The 13,334-nt window shown below is 41.9% G+C and overlaps 1 protein-coding gene and 1 pseudogene across 13 annotated transcripts in view; one reads left to right on the top strand and one right to left on the bottom strand.

Annotated features, from left to right (window-relative positions):
- Window positions 1-6,985, bottom strand: part of LOC107188901 (homeodomain-interacting protein kinase 2) — a 39,128-nt gene extending 32,143 nt beyond the window's left edge. For 12 of the 13 annotated variants that reach the window (XM_015577298.1, XM_015577324.1, XM_015577332.1 and 9 more), the window contains exon 1: window positions 6,915-6,985. The gene's annotated coding sequence lies outside the window, so the exon portion shown is untranslated. The remainder of the gene's footprint in view (window positions 1-6,914) is intronic. The other variant, XM_015577305.1, reaches the window with a different exon arrangement.
- Window positions 6,986-7,074: 89 nt separating this feature from the next.
- On the top strand, window positions 7,075-7,889 carry LOC107187725 (annotated as a pseudogene).
- The last annotated feature ends 5,445 nt before the right edge of the window (window positions 7,890-13,334 follow it).

Here is a 13,334-nt window from a genome sequence, read left to right as displayed (position 1 = left end):
TTACGATGTGAATTTTATGTATTTATGGTATACGACGATATGCAAAGCGGAATAGAATAGAATTTTAAATTAGTCCGAGACAGTCCCTGTTTAACATCTGACCTAATAAAACACGATGCCGGACATGTAGATTCTGTGTCGGTTGGAACTACGAAAATTTGTTCGAAATTATGTACTAATCTTCCCCGATGTATCTACGATTTAAGAAACATGGATTTATTGAATATAATTTCTGAATCATATCTACCAGGGCGTTCTTTTTTGTACCTACTGTGTATGGAATTTTTTAATATTTGACATGGAAATACTCCTGTCGTGAATGTACGTTTTTCGAGTAGAAGATTCATTTTTCAAACTAAATACTTCAATTTTTTCTTATTTTGCTTCAGAGACAAATTTGAATTTTTCTTTCACCAGCACAATCTAGCGGAGAATTTCGGAAGTTTTAGCGTTCAAGCGCCTTCAATGGACAGTAAATAGCACACTGTATCCAAAACGCTAACTACAAATAACATTCAACTGATTACTAAAAGTGTTACGAACATGTTGTCTAATTGTTCACCTATAAGACGGGTCTCGACCATAGTTAACTACCCACGATAAACACATATTTGCTTCGTTCGGTGGATAAACGTGGAAAACTTTTGAATATTTAGAAATTTAGATATTGACTAATTTTTTCACTTTCATATCGTAATAAAAGGTGCAAAATTATTAGGTATTGACAAGTCATTTTGAGTTGCTTGGTAGTTCTAGTATTAAGGATTAATATTACGACTATTAACAGTTACCTAGGAGGCCCAAGAATCATTGGCGCAGTCCATTGAAGGTGATTAACCTTCAGAACGCGTTCGATTGTCACCAACGGACAAATCACTCGTTCGGATACTCGTAAGAAAGCCGAGAATCTACTGGAGCGAACGAAACGGAGCAAGGAATCAGGTTACAGTATCCGTTGCTTATAAAATAACAACGAAGAGCGGGAAGCATATCGAAAATATACGCGGGCGTATTAATAGGCAGGGACGAACGGAGTCAAAAAAAAAAAAAAAATGAGCGAAGTCGCTTGGAACGTTGGATACACGCGCGGCGATGTGTGTCCTTCTGAAAAAAAAGTGCGCACGTATCTCTCCTTCAGTCGTCACCGAAGCAAGGCTTTGACCGAAAGGCCAATCGGGAAGGCCAAACGTTTCAGAAAACGCGACAATACCGGCCGAACAGCCACGAGAAAGCAACCGTCCATATACATACAGATACAGTTGGTCACAAAAGTATTCGAATACCCTTTAAAACAGAAAAACTTTTTTAAAATAGGTCCAAGTGACTTGAGTTTCTTTTGTGAAGTTTGGAACATTAGTTTACTAAATTGTGTGTAAAAAAAATTTGAAAAAGTTACAATTGGTTGAAATCGCAAAGAAAAAATAGTAACGGTTGTTTTTTACTGTGATTGGTCGAGGTTTTTCGTTAATATCTCGTTAACAAAGCCTCGGATAACATTTTTACTAAGGAAAAAGTTGTTTCCAATCATCCCAAGAACCCCTCATTTCCGGAAATAGAGACTATTTCGGGACACCCTGTATACATAATTTCATTTAAAAAAACAAACTTGATCTTCACAACTCTTAAAATGATAATGTTAAGAAAATTTCGCCATAGCCCGTTAATTACCCCCTCGTGCTATTTAATTTTATGTAAACAGTTTTCCCATATTTCAAATAGTTTGGAAAATAACAAACTGTATACTGTTAGCGCGAACACCCTGTATGCACAATTCTTTCCGATTTATTTCGACGTTGTACCCTTGCGAGCAAACTCTGCTTCCGCTAGGAGAAAAAGTAGCCTAAGAGAAAGACCTCCTACCACTTGGTAAATTTATTTCAGGTACTGAAATAAATGTTAAATCGAACATTAATTTAGCATAAATTTCAGTAATTTCCGATATTAAGTGGTAGGAGGCCCTTACACCTGCATTGCTTTTTCCCCTAGAGGAAGCCAAGATTGCTCGTCAGTGTACACGACGGACGGTGGACTGGCAGACGCCGGTCAGTAATTAGAAAACGATAATCAGACGCAAAAATATAGAGCACAGGGGATCGATCGTGGCGGGAGACGGCTGAACGGATGAAACTAATTGGATTTTGAGTCGCAGAGTTCCGCAGGAAAACGATTCGATTCCGAGGATTATTTCTTTTCCTTTTTTCTTGTTCGCTTTCTCGAAATTGCTTTCGTTACGTCGCGAAAGGCTTCTTGGTTCGTGTGTGTACTATATTTCTGTGATTTGTATAAGACGATAAAAACTTCGTCGTGTAAGTAATTAGGACTTTCCTGTTTAACAAACGTTATTTTATTGGTGTAGAATGCTTTTCAATGAATCGTGTCGTTACCGAGGTTGTTAATTGTATGGAGATTGCAGGCGCTAATTGATCGAGCGTTTTATGCGTTTACGTGTAATGTGCGTAATCAGGAACGCGATAAAATGGGAAACTGTACGGATGTTTACGACGTTGCTATTTCATTCTGAACGGTGCAATGGTAGTTGCTGCCAGAAACGAAGGAGAATTTAATTAGTTGTGGAATAAATAGTTTCCATGTCTCCTTAAATCTGTGCTTCACACTTACGTTTGAAAATTATTTTGAAACTTGGAAATTTGTATTGTTACTATTGTTTAGTTATAGATCTATATCGATTAATTTACAAAAATTGATGTTGAAGAGAAATTTGTACACTCCTTTAAGGGTTCTATAAAATTCTAAATACATAAAACGAAAACCTCGTTGAACTTCATCAAAAATTTTACTGTACTGATTTTAGATAATCGTGAATGCTATAAATGCCTGAAATTCGTGGGCTAATGATTAGTCATTTGGCTGAATCCATGAATTCCCGTTTCTATTTCATCTGTGAAGCTTTGAAATATATATATGATAGTCTAGTGGTAAAATTCGTACTCTAATTAATAAATTGCGAATGTTTATTCATTTATAGCACCATTTAATTCACAAATCGTAGGTAAAATGAAGACTAATCAAAGTTAACGATACCTATGTTTTATTAATAACAATAATAAGACAATCACGGGTAGAAAATAAATTTCTAATTTTCACTTTTGTATATTAGCGTCTACACCTAGAAATTTGCACAAACGTCTACCAGTAATCACCTGTAAATCAAATGCAACAGTGCACCACTTTACATAATCATCGACCCTAGTAATAATACGATTAATTAAGATGCATTGTATTAATAAAGAGAAAGTCTTTTACGGCGTATATGGTTCTATTCCTTGAAAATAATTCCAGTTTTGTTATTCAATCATTCTTGTTTCTCCAAAAGTCTGAAGTAACCTTTTCGCCCTGTGAGAACCGAGGCGACAAATATTCTCGCGTCGGGACGATTCATTTCGAAACTTGCTCCGAAATTCACGCTAACAGAACCGAAAGCTTCCATTTATCCGCGAACACTGGCTTGTTTTCTTATTCGATCAATTTATCTTAGAGATTGCGCCAAAATTCCTCCGAGATATCCAGATTTCCATCTACAATTCGGGTACGAAACGATTGTATCGGTCATTTTGACTCATTCCTATCACTTTCATAAATCATTTGACTCCAAATCTCGTCAATTTGTCTTCTACCGTCGAATTTTGAGAATCTGACATAAAGTTGAATTCCATATCCCGTATCAGTAATTTCAGTGGGTTAAAAATAACACAACGGCATATAAAATTCAGCGGTTTATTGTATCCCGAAGGTTCTTCAAAGCTACAACTTCCCCAGTCTATTTATAACAGACGTGAGTGTAACAAAGTAAAATCGACAACCCGATAAAAATTCATAGTCGAATTCTTTCGAGTTTTAATAACATTCTTGGAACGAAAAAATAAGTTTCTCCCTGATTCGCATTTTTCAAACCTCATCTCTAAAAGTGTGAGAATTTGCATAAACACGCGCAGACTGCATCGTGCTTTTATAGATTAGTTTCATCTTTTATTACTGTTACTATCCTGTAGCCAATAAAATTTGTTAGAAATCGAATCCCCAGATCATTCCCCGCAAGGGCTAACCGAATCCCCCTGGATCTGATTGAAGCGTAATTCAACGGCGACCGAGTTACGATTCGACACGCAATACCCTGTAACCCTAGCCAGTCGATGAAGTACAATTCCAATTTCAGGAGCAAGTCCGTGGCAGGGCTTCCCGTTTTTCGCAGAACTCTTTTATAACATTCGACCCGGTGACGTGCGCGCGCGCGCACTCGCCAGTTTCGAGCAGACGGCAATGAAATATCGTTCGTGACTGTGACAATACCTTTTAGCGAAGGAAAAATAAACGTATTGGGGAATGGTAGTGCGACTAAACTAACAAAACTTCAAAACGAAATAAATGTGGACCGTATCATCCCGGATGCATTAGCTAGGGACTATATTTAAAATAAATATTAAAATTAAAATAAAACAATATTTAAATTTTAATTTAAACAATTAATTATATTGTTCCCTATTGATTTAATTTGAAATATACTTTTAACATATTTAAATTAAATTGTTCCTAGTGACGCCCTGTTGAAGCTCCTGAAGAAGCTAGTTTTAACACTAGAACTACCGACGATAAACGCATATTTGCTTTGATCGGTGGATAAACGTAAGAAACTGTTGAAAATTTAGAAATTTAGAAATTGACTAATTTCTTCACTTTCATATCGTAATAAAAGGTGAAAAATATCTGAGAAAATGTATTAGCATAACATTTTAATCGTCGTTGTAAGAGTGTAGTGACAAGTCATTTTGACTTGCTTGCTAGTTCTAATGTTAAAAAATGAAATCTGACACGTACATTGTTCATCGAATTTAGTGCTCCTGTCCTTGGGTGAAAGTACACGTAAATTATTCATGTGTCAAAGAAATATATATATATATATATATATCTGAACGAAAGTTCATTTGAAATTCAAAAGTGTATTCTATAGATCTATCAATCTTATTTTGATCACGATATATTGTACCGTATCGTATACGTACTCCGAGTACAGCTTGACGGTACTAGATGGAATTGCTACACCGTTTAACTGAACTGAAAAATAATGAAATGTGGAATCTTTATTGTAACTGGTTTAGGAAAATATTTACGTCACGCAAAATGACAGCGATATGAAGTTGCAACTGCGACATTTTGCAATGAAAATGCTCATTTTTTGGTATAAAAACAACTAAGAGTACATCAATAAATCCTTAAGACAAAACCAACATTTCTTCACCTGCTTGAACAATCTACCATTGTTTTCCATTTACATCGAATAATTTCCGGGATGTGCAAGTAAATATGTTTGTCAGTCCAGGGGGATTGTGTTTATCTTTCGGATACGGGATACTATCGATGAAGTAATAACACGCGACAAATATTTTTCGACTATTGTGTCTTGACAATCAACGAAAAAATTGTGGATGACAAAGAGGTTAAGGGAACATCTTAAAGAAGAATCAGGCAACCTGTTTTTCGTCAATGTTTTAGGGAAGTGTTTTTGTACACCTCAAATTCCTCTTTTCTTGTCTACTTGGAATCTCCGATATTTTTCGAGAATACCGTTAATACCCGTCACGGTAGTTATTTATGACTCAAGCTAATAACATCAGAACGTATACGTCAAACTCGAGACAAACCTGTCGCATTATAATCAGCTACACGGTTCGCGACAGATTCTTGCCGCTTTGAACCGTACCAACTACGGTTCGAGCGGCAAGAGTCATTCGAGCATCGTTCCGACGAACGGCGTCGAGCTGGATGGAAAGTTTCCAGTTGAGCTCACGCGCGCGTTAATCGTCAACGATCCCAAACGAAATCAACAACAACAGAGTCCGATTCGTCGTGGAATACACCACGCGATGGGTGTGCAATATCGGTCGACAAACAGAAATCACGATCGAGGAAAGCTTCGACACGGCCGCGAGACTCGTTCCAGCCGGTGGCGACCGACAGATGTTTCTTGTCCGGACGTTACGCCTTTAGGATCGCGGAAACTTTTCCACTCGGTCGACGGGAACATTGATTCGCGTGGAATTTCTGTGGCGCAACACGTTTCGTCGATCCTCGTCGTCAGATCGTACATACACCTCGAGACACACGCTTGGAACAATCTCGACGGGACTAGAAAAGTTCACGCCGAGTGTTACAACAGAAGTTGTTTATTAGGTTCGAACGGGCAACACGCACGTACACACATATGGAACACGAGCCAGTTGCGTCGTCGTTGAGAACGTAGATCGAGAGAAGACGCACGTATCTAGTACGCGGGGGGACCGACACGACGTTTTTGAGGTTAGGTTCGCCGCTTCGAGGCTTTCGGCAACAGATGTTCCGGTACTTTCGAAACAAGCGTTCCGTAGAAACGGTTATGCGATCGGAGTGACAAAATCCATTGCGATAGAAAAAAAACCGTAGATTGTCACGACGTTAGCATTGGAAAATTAAAGAGACCAACGAGGACACGAACGACGCACGATCGTCTGTCTCGTTCCGACGACGGACGTTTCGTCCGACGGGCACGCGGTGATCGCATGCAACGTTCAGATAAACGTTCACGAAGGTAAACCTTCGTCTTGTTTACGCTGTCCCGTCGTACGGAACGTGTATGTAGGTATGCTCGAGGAGATATGTACACGAGAACACGGTAGAGTCCACGTATCATACAGGCGAGAAGGGAGCCGCGTGAGACACGCGAAACACAGTACACGTCCGGTGAGCTGTCAACCGCAGAAATCCGCGAGAAAAATTCCGAGAAGCCGTCGCCTCTGGGTATACGAGCGAGGGGGTGAAAAATATGAGCGGTTGTCTGGTAGAAAGAGCGAAAACGGAAAACAAAGCGAAGCGTACCGACGGGGTACGGTGTCTGTCGAAGTACGAGAAATGGTGAAACGTACCTCTCACTTCTTGGCCAGTGTCTCTCTCTTCAGGGACGGGCCCGACGTTCACGTAGCAGCATGTTCCGTTTATCCCCGGGTCGTCTTTTCCCAGTCTGGTTTGTCGGCCTCTCGTTAGCGACACACAGCCATCTTGCGTAGTGGCTGGCCTGGCTTGGTCGCTGCTTTCGGTACGATGGCCTCCGTACGAGCGACAAAGAGGTGGATAGTCGCGGTGAATAGAGGGGTAACAAAGAGAGAGAGACGAAACGAGACCGATGAAACGGGAGCGAAAGAGAGAGCGAGAAACCACGGCCCCGGCGAAGTGCGTGTGTCCCACCAATACACGCGCGAGCGCGAGCATACACACCGAGGTAGCACCAGCAACGCCACACCGCCGCCACCGCCACCACCACCGCCACGACCACCACACACCACTACTACCAACACCACCACCGCCACTGCCACCGACGTGGAGGCACTGCTGCACCTCTCTCACAGTTTTCGCCACTTTTTCGCACGGTCCTCGCCCACCTCTGTCGCGTACATATTTCGCGGAGCAGCCAGCGTTCGCATCCAGAACAATCACCGTTCTCCTCCCACCGTTTCTTCCTTCTTTCTTCTAGCCGAGTAAATACACAACGACGGCGGCCCCCGTTATTTACCCGTTCGACGTTGTCTCCCGTCGTCGACCATTCGAGCGATCATACCTCCTCCTCGTTTCGGGGTTATTTCGTGTATTGGCGCTGCGCCACCGTCGCTGTCGCTGATGCTGCTGCTCCCGTTGCCGCTAATCCACTACTGACTGCCCGTACCCGTACCTGCTGCTCCAGCACGCACGACCGCGAACGGGGGATCGCTCGGGCTCGACTGTCGCACGACCGCCTCCCTTCGGCCATCTTCGGGACGCCTCGCCGGTTTACGCTCACTTTCCGCGCAGGGACGACGATATCGTGGGCGCGTCAGGCGCCCCGTCCCCGTTTCCTCCCGGAATGACTCATGTGTGCCAGACACCGACGTTGTATACGCGCGGCGGCGACGTCGACGTCAACTCTCGGCAAGACATTTAAGAAACCATTTTATAGCACGATTCCGTGGATCATTTAAGAATCGAATACGACGAGAAACGGTGACTACGTTGGTTCCAACAATGACAAACGTGCATCTCCTTCTGCACGGAACAATATTTTTCACCGGTAACTACGTCGGAACGCTCGATCTGTCCCAGAAAGTTCCCTGAAATTACATAAGCGAATATTTCAATTTATTTATAAAACAATGAAGCGATAAAGGTTTCAACACAACGGCAAATTCTCTCCGTTAGCCGGCAGAAATTTTCACGTGACGATCGATAATTATTTCCCAGGCTGACATTTAGCGATAAAAGCGAAGGCACATTCAACTTACGAAGCTTAAATCGCTGAGTGGATCGGTTATAAACGGATTTCGATTTTGCAGGAGCGTATCTCGCACCCAATTCGCTTCGGTGTTCCGACGAGGCACGGATCGCGCTGACGTCGACGAATGACGCCACTCGCGTTAATACTCTTTCGGTATTAAACGACACGATCTGCGAAAATTTGTTTGTCATTTAGAAGGGGATCCAGATCGCGGGTACCGACGAGCCGCGCGCAAAAAGTTCGAGAGTGTTCGTTAATTTTGCAACAACGCAGCAGGCCGCCGTTGCACACACGGGACGAAAACGTTTCGCCGCAATCGTTTTCACCATCGATTTCTTGTTCTACCGTTTTGCCACGGTACGCCGCTTGGAAAGAGACGTTGGTAAAAAGACAAGGCAACCGCGTTTGGGTATATGGGTGGCGAAGAGCCGGTGATTTGTAACCATCACGGAAAGACCACGGAAACGAGTAAAATTCCAAACGATCTAAGCACTTTCACGGCCGCCGTCGTGTTCGACGCCGCGACGAGGACGCTAGCGCGTCACACGATTAATCGTTAAAGCGATCGATTGGCAAAAAGGTCGAAAGTCTTCCTCCTCTCGCGTGACGTTTTCGATACATATTCGAGCTCTACCAAACGAGTGATGCATGAGTATACACACTCGAATCATCGAGGCCTTCGAAAGACGTTGCACGTACAATGTGTACTGTACCTTTTGCACGTAGCAGCGTCGCGAGGATCTAGTGTGGCGCATTCGAACGAGGGAAACTCTGCGGTTCGAGGATGCGTGCGTTGTAGTGGGCGGTTTCCTTGCGACTACTTCGTCGGCGTGACGGAGTATTAATAACGGCGGTAGGTAATCTTTTTGTAAATTATAAAAATAGCACTACGCCGTATGTGCCGATCCGCCCGTATCCGGGAGCTGCCTGCGCCCATTGGCCATGCACCATCCACCCGGATTTTGTGGATGGTTCCAAAGGGAATCGGTTTTCTCGATCGATCGATCGACAACCCGATCGATTTTGTTTCGGCGTGTTGCCCCCGCGAAAGTAGGCGATAACACGACGAGAAATTTTCTGGCTCTCGATTAGAAGATAAGTCTGCTTGGCGTGCGAGCCAAGTGAAACCGGATCTTTCTGCGTCGGTCGTCCCGGCTAAAGATATAGCCCCGTGCTTTTTCTCGCGTTAAATACGAAATGCAGGCGGCGATCGCAGTAACGCGACGCGTGGATAATTCAGTGGGTGTCTGGAAGAAGGGCGTATGTTAGAAATTTTTGGAAAGGGATTTTCCGTGGAACAAGGGCCAGTGTGATGGTAGAACATAGGGTACCGAAGTTGGCGCTACCGCTTATTGGTGGGAACTGAGATCTGATTGTGAGTGGACGTTATAGTTATTTTATTTTCTTTAATTTCAATTTAACTTATCAAGATTCAAAAATTACATACAGAACTACATTTGGATATTTCGATAATGTAGAGCTTGCTTTCTCGAAGGGGGTACTGAACAAAAAAACTTTGAAAAGGGAATGGTGATTTTTAGTACCCGATAATGGCATTAGAGGTCAGGAGGTGCATAGAAAAAAATTAATTATTATTATTCTTTAATGACTATAGTAAGCAATGAATTGTTTTTACGGTTTCCTGTAAATCTTATGGAATGAAACATATATAACAAATATGTAATATCGAAGAAGGAAAGAGAGAATACAAATTGTTTTTCGGGTAATCGGGGACTTTCCACTGGTCCCAATTAACATTTGTGTGCGCGGAGATTTAATAAACGGAGCATAGATAATTGGTAATGTATACTGAAATAAACAGTTAACACTTTTTGTCACTCCGGTATCATTTATGTACGTGGTTACATGATCATTATTGTTATTGCAAGCAACATGATAAAACCATCTGATACACAAATAATAAACTTGCAACAGTGAACTGACGTAAACACGTGACGTCGGTCGCGTAAAGTTTACTCAATTCTTAAACAGAGATTAACTATTATAGAAAGAATCTTTATTACGATGATAAGTGTTGGGAAACGTACACATGCGGTCGATGCAATTACATATATCTGCCACACAATGTACAGTGTACAGGATAATGAAAACCTTGCGATACCCTTGAGTTCCTGGACGATCCTACTATCCAAGTGTTTTTCAACCTTTTTTATCTCACGGTACATTTGAACCTATCGTTAAACTTCCAACAATGATATACTCGTATAATCAATTTAAAGAGATTTTAATTTTGATATGTGCACATATTGTGCTTTGGGCTTCTATCGAAAATAATTGATATTAATGATCTTTAAAAATTGTCACGACATACCGGTTAAAAATCACTGCACTATCCCAACCATTACCTACATACCGTGTACTAATGGCCTCCCGAAATTTATTAAGTCGTTATACGCAACTGGACAAATATCTCCTAAAGTATTCTGTTTTCAATGACTTTACTTTTTATACGCAGAATGACACAAGGAATAAAATTATGTGAAAAAAGCTTAATGTTTCGTTAAAAAAAAAAGTGCAATTGCAGTTTGCAAGTGCATCGATGGTACTTGTGAACAAGAAATAATAAAGTCGGATAATAGAACTTGTTAAACGAAATTACAACTTGTAGAACTTGTTATCAAAATTTTCAATTCAGTTATTAAAAAGACGCTCTATATAAATAAAATCCAGATCCACAGCATCACAAAAAGAAGAATGAAAGAAAGTGCCCATCGATCATTTCGTTGCTCACGATGCAGTGGGGTGTGCACAGTACCCTCTCACAATCACTCATTAAAACTTCGAAAGAATTTATTCGCATTGTCTGTCAAGCAATGCACCCAACGTTCGTCCCATCCTCTAACAATGATAACAATAACGAACCCATTGCAACTCGAGGCATCGTGATCGTGTTAAAGAGCCCATTCTAATGCCCCGTGTATATACCTGGCCGCGACGTCAGCGGCCATTAAAGGACACCGGTTGCCAACCGTTTCTTATTTTATAATTCCGATCAGAAAATCCCCCGGCGACAATGCGTTACGGTGCACCGCGCAGCAACGTCGACGACGGTCCTGGAAGGGAATTGGGTCCACCGCGGCGACCCAAAAGGAGGGTGCAATAAAGAGAGCCCCGGACCGGAGGACTACGCCCCACCCAAGCATTCGGCCGTGCACCCTACTTAAAGTCCCTCAACGGTTTCACGGGAAGTGCCTTCGAAAATGGACAAAAAGGGAGAGAGGCCGAGGAAAGGAGGGGGGTCCAGAAGCCTGCGGGCAGACATTTTTCGTACGAAAATTCACGCCGCTACCCGCTGTGGCCTGGAAACGCTATAAACGGGACCTCGGCCCGTTATTGTTACTCACGTTCGGTCAATGGCAATTCACATTGTACAGTATATTCCTTCTGTCGATTGTTCCGTTTCATCGTACGCTGTATATTATCCTTTATCTTTGCAGTTTGACGAATAATCCCTGTGTATCCCTAGGACAAACGGTAGAACAATTTTCTTCTGGACAGTAACGCGATAAACTATTAGTCATCGGACTGAACCTTTCGGGGTAATTGTTGGAGCACCGAAAACTACGGGTGTGTTTTCTGAACACGTCATCTTTGAGATTATTCTTAGAAATATTGAGTGTGCATTTTAATAGTCATGTTGTCGATTCACAAGGTTATTGAAGAATTTTGTTTTATATAGATAAGGATAGGTAAGGATTTGGAATCAATGTGAACATTACACAGACTTGTTTGTGGTTCGATGACCTCCTTTCTGTTAATCCCAAATATGACACGATTTTACTGTCTTCTATCTTCGTATATACGTTAGCTTATTCTGGTCGAGAATGGGAAGTTTGTGACGGTAGGAATACCAATTCCGGTAGTTCAAAGGTGATTTAAATTACCGTCTGGTTTCCAGAGAGCGATTCAGTTTTCCAGTTTGTAATTAATTCGAGTTGTTTCACGACTTCGCTGTCTATCAATTAGCCTCGGAGGGGGATTAGAGTTGGAATAAAACTATTTGTGAAGTTCGCTTCGTGTACAACATATCGATATGTGTACTCGATTTTTTACATAAACAAGCGTTAATACTTATGCACAACAATCTCAGTTGTTTTTATAAATGTCATGCTTCCTTATTCTATGCTTTCGCCTATTATACACGGTGGGCAATATGCAACTGACTGATATTTTCATTAACTTTTAAATACAATAAAAAGCACAATTTTTTTTAAACACTGATTTAGATGACGAGTTAATTCGTCATTGGACAATCCAACGCTCAAGACGAGTTAATCCGTCCTGTAAACAAGTGTTACGTATAAACATAGAACTTGCGAAGTGCACTTACAGTAAGCGAACTCTCCTGTTAAAAGGGTTGAATATTATACATTTAATATTATTATATATAAATATTTCTCTACAATTTTAAACAATTTATCTGCCAACATACATCCTATTAGGCGATATAACAGTAATTACACTGAACCTCGCCCCATTCCATTACGCAATATATATTCTATACGCTCCAATAAAATCCTATTATCATTATTAACTTTCACATTTACAGCTGTGCTAATTGTAAATGACTCCGCAACATTCGTCCCATACAATCCACCGTTCGATCCTATTGGTCAGCTTTCGGTTCGATTTCCGTTAATTCACCGTTTCCTTGTCCCATTCTCGTTGCCGTTCTCTCATTACACGGGCCCGTTATTCCCCTTTCTCGAGCGGCACGGCGCGACGCGTCGTCGTTCTCGCGCTTTCCAAGAAAAATCCGAGCGCCGCGGCGTGATCGTCTTCGACGATCGATCGCTAGAAAACAGTCGATCGGCAACCGTTCGTTTCACGATTTCTCGCCGCTGTTCTCCTTTTCGCGACGAATCGGGCGGGTATCAGGACTGGAGAGGAGCTCTGTGGAATCGTGGATTGGAAAGTCGATCTGACGAACGGAAATTCGGAGCTGCGTCTGCACACGAGTGTTAGCATTGGCTACGTTGAAGTAACAAGACAAGGCAACGATCACGTATGAATTTTCTTG

This window comes from Dufourea novaeangliae, unplaced genomic scaffold (genome assembly GCF_001272555.1).
Source record: "Dufourea novaeangliae isolate 0120121106 unplaced genomic scaffold, ASM127255v1 scaffold16, whole genome shotgun sequence".
In the NCBI taxonomy this organism is placed as follows: domain Eukaryota; kingdom Metazoa; phylum Arthropoda; class Insecta; order Hymenoptera; family Halictidae; genus Dufourea; species Dufourea novaeangliae.
This window is presented reverse-complemented; position numbering and strand designations above follow the sequence as displayed.